Raw genomic sequence first — 3,889 nt, 5'->3', positions numbered from 1 at the left:
GGAATAATTTTACATACATCATTTTATAATCTGCTTTTAAATAACATTTTTTGTCTTTATTTGCAAAAATAAAAGATTTTCACTCGAAAAAATCAGGGAACTATAGATAAATACCATGTCAACCAGAGCCAGAAACACAATCTCTCTTTTCCTATTCATTTATATATTTTTTAAAGTTGAATTGGTAACTAAGAAAAATATTTTATAATCTGCTTAAAATACTATATTGCTAGCAATATTACTTTTCCTAGCAAAACTATTTTACTGGAAATACGTATTTTTCATCAGGTCAAATTTAAGAGATACCTCCTTCCCCATGTTAATAACCTAGTACTACAGCTTTGACCATCTCAAACTTGACTGAAGGGAGGGATAGTCAGAGGATGGGGAGGAAAGCATCATTTCTAATGCATAGTAGTTGTAAACAGGTAGTTCTTCCTGGAGGGGATGGGGCAAGAGAAGCAACTGTGAGGGATTCAACCATTGCAAAAACCCCAAGTCTCAAACAGGTAGTGGAAGCCCTTAATTCAGACCCTGCTCAGCTACAGAGAAGTATATAAAATATACATCATGGGCCGGCCCGGTGGTGCACTGGATAAGTGCGCCGCTTGGGAAGCGCGGCGGCGCTCCCGCCCGAGGGTTCAGATCCCACATACAGACCGGTTCCCGCTCACTGGCTGAGCGAGGCATGGGAGCAGCACCGAGGGTTGCAATCCCGTTGCCGGTCCCCGGTCCGGTACGGGGGCAACACTGAGGGTTGCGATCCGTTGCTGGACACGGAAAAAGACAAAAGACAAAAATAAATAAATAAATAAAATAAAATATACATCATAAAATGAGAGCATACTGGTTTTAAACTTTTCTTTATTGTAGAAGTTACATGTATCCCCTATGAAAATGTAGAAGAATCTACATGGAAGTAGAAAAAAGAATATATAAATCACCCATAAGCCCACCAACCACCCAATCCTACCCACTTCTAATATTTTGATGTTTATTATTCCATAATATTTTCTGTTTGCATATATATACATAGATATGTTGTTTTTAAAAATGGGATCCTCTGCTGGTTACTGTTTGTAACCTGCTTTTTTCACATACCAATATATTATAAAAACTTGTATTTCAATAAATACAATAAATAATGATGCATATTTGTCAGATACTTATGTCTTCTGCATATTTTCAAAGTTTTATCTCAGACATTTTTCTGAATTATTAATACATGCCTATTATAGATAAATTTCAAATATATAATTCAACACATAGAAAGTAAAAGTTCGCTTTATATTAAATACTTATTCTCAAACATATGGTATTAGTTCACTATATATTATCCACATTTCTAATATGATGTAAAAATACAGTAAGACCCAATAATAACTTGTCTCTGAATATAACATGATTAGTGATAGGGGATGGGGAGAGGGTAAAATGGATGGCTGATATTTAAGCCTGACTGCTCAGTGAACAACTATTTGTGGCACCAAAGCACATCTGGGTCCCTGATGAATTTGGGCCATACAACCAGCTGACCAAATAAGCTCACATCAATCATTCCATTCATCTCTCAGTAATATAACCTGGAATTATGCAGTAATGAATTTTGTGAACTTCACTTATCATGTTATAGTGAGTTTAATTACATATTCATACCTTAAATACACAAAATAAATATATGTATACTGTTACAAATATGTAATACCACATGTATTAACTTTCAATTTGCCTTTTTTGCTTAACAGTGTACATTGGATTTTTTTTTTATGTGAGTAAATGTAACTCTACATCATTATTATTTTTTATGATCACATAATATTGCATTGTATGAATGATCAAACCTTTCTTAAACCAATCTTTTGGGAACATTGATGGATTATTTTTTTTTCCTTTTTAAAATCTATTACCACAACTACTACAATGACCATATTTGTCATGGGAGTATTTCTGTATGTATTTACTAGAAGAGGAACTGATGTGTCCAAAAGCACATATGTTTTAAGGTTTGATATTGCCAGAACGACTTCCAAAAATGTTGTATTTTATGTTCTCACAGTGCATGTGAATACTTGTTTTCCTATATCCTCACCAACTAAGAGTATAATCAATATTTTTCATCTTTTCTAATTGTATAGATGAAAAATTAATTCTCTCTTCTGTTCTAAATATATCTCTATCTCAGTCACTTTGGGCGGCTATTACATACTACCATAGACGGGTGGCATAAATATTTATTTCTCAGAATTCTGGAGGTTGAGAAGTCCAGGATCAAGATACCAGCAGATTTGGTGTCTGGAAAGGGCCTATTTGCACATGGGCATCTTCTTGTTATATCACCACAGGGCAGAGAGCAGAAAGTGGGGAAGCATGCTGTCTCTTCCTATGAGGGCACTAATCCCAATCATGAGGGCTCCACCCTCAAGACTTAATTACTTCCCCCAAACCCCACCTCCAAATACCATCACTTTAGAAATTAGGCTTCAACATACAAAATTGTGGGGACACAAACATTTGGTCCATAGCAATCTTATTTTAATGTTTTCTTAGAATTTTATTATATAGTTGTTACATAATTAATTTAACCTGTTCCCTATTGTAAGACACTTAATTTGCTTCTTAATAGTTCCTATCATAAGCAATTATGTTAAATTTTCTAATGGTCATTTTCTACTTCTAAATGGTATATACTATTAGTGCAGTTCAAATTGTTGTAACAGAATTATGCAGTTTGCCTTCTTCATCCTCTAGAAAAATCATCCAGGAGAATCTTAGAGTTGTGAGAATGTGCACGTGTGTGGGCACATGCTTGGGTGTAGGTCTGCTATAGCCTAGAAACATTTCTTCTGCCCCTTCATTGCCGCTTTTCACTTGTGGCTTCTCATTGTACAGTACATTCAGGTCCAAGCCAAAAGACTGACGCTAGGAATTCAGGTCTACAAACTTTGTTGTAGTAAATCATTGTGACTACCATCAAATGTTTGCCTAGGATGAAAACCTAGGAATGGATTTATGTGCTCAAAAGGGATGCATATTTTAATTGCAATTGCCTAAGACTGTCCAGAATGGTAGACTGATTCAGATTCCATGACCTGAAAATAAGTGAAATATTCCTTGGGGTATTGCAGAGCATGTCATGATGTGCTTGCACTGAACCTGCTTTCAGATCACAGCCACCATGAATAGACTTAAGGCCTCCCAAGGAGAAGCAAATGAACTTTTACCCAGGAAGGAAGCATGAGACAGGGCAAGGTAAGGCAATACTAAGGACCTGGGTTCAATCAGATTGGTCTTCTCCCTTCTTACCTCCCTCCACCCAGGTTTTTCCCATCCTCTTAGACCCAGGTCAACATATTTTTCCTCCTTGAGGTTTTCTCTATTTCAGGCCAAAGTAGGTGTTGCTTTCTCTGAACTCCTATTAACCCGACAGTCCCCCTTCCCTTTAGCCTTTCTCCAAATGGCCTCATGTGAAGGAGGCTCTGCCTTCCCAGCTGTGTCATCTATTCTTCCCCTAGCTCTTGGCTAGGGGTGAACCCACAGGGGATGTGGCCCACTCTCAGGAGGACAGACTGGATAAAAGACACGTATAGACCTTAGGTTTGGGCTCCAGGTCCTTTGGCAAGGATATTCTAAGATCCCAGGGACCTAGAGTGTGGTCTAGAGGGAGTGGAATGAAACCTCCAACTGGGCACATCTTGCCCCATTGTCTCTTCACTACATGGGGAAGACAGCATCCTAAGGAGAGCCAGAGGGGGACCCTCTAAAAGTGGTGCCTCTGGCAGAGGCCTTTTCTGCCCAGGTCTAAGGAGGTAATGTCTTTGTGCACATGGCCTAAGTCCTGTTTAGTTTCTTTTTTTTTTTTTTTTTTTTTTTTTTTTTTTTTTTTTTTTTT

This window comes from Galeopterus variegatus, unplaced genomic scaffold (genome assembly GCF_000696425.1).
Source record: "Galeopterus variegatus unplaced genomic scaffold, G_variegatus-3.0.2 Scaffold2006, whole genome shotgun sequence".
Lineage (NCBI taxonomy): Eukaryota > Metazoa > Chordata > Mammalia > Dermoptera > Cynocephalidae > Galeopterus > Galeopterus variegatus.
This window is presented reverse-complemented; position numbering follows the sequence as displayed.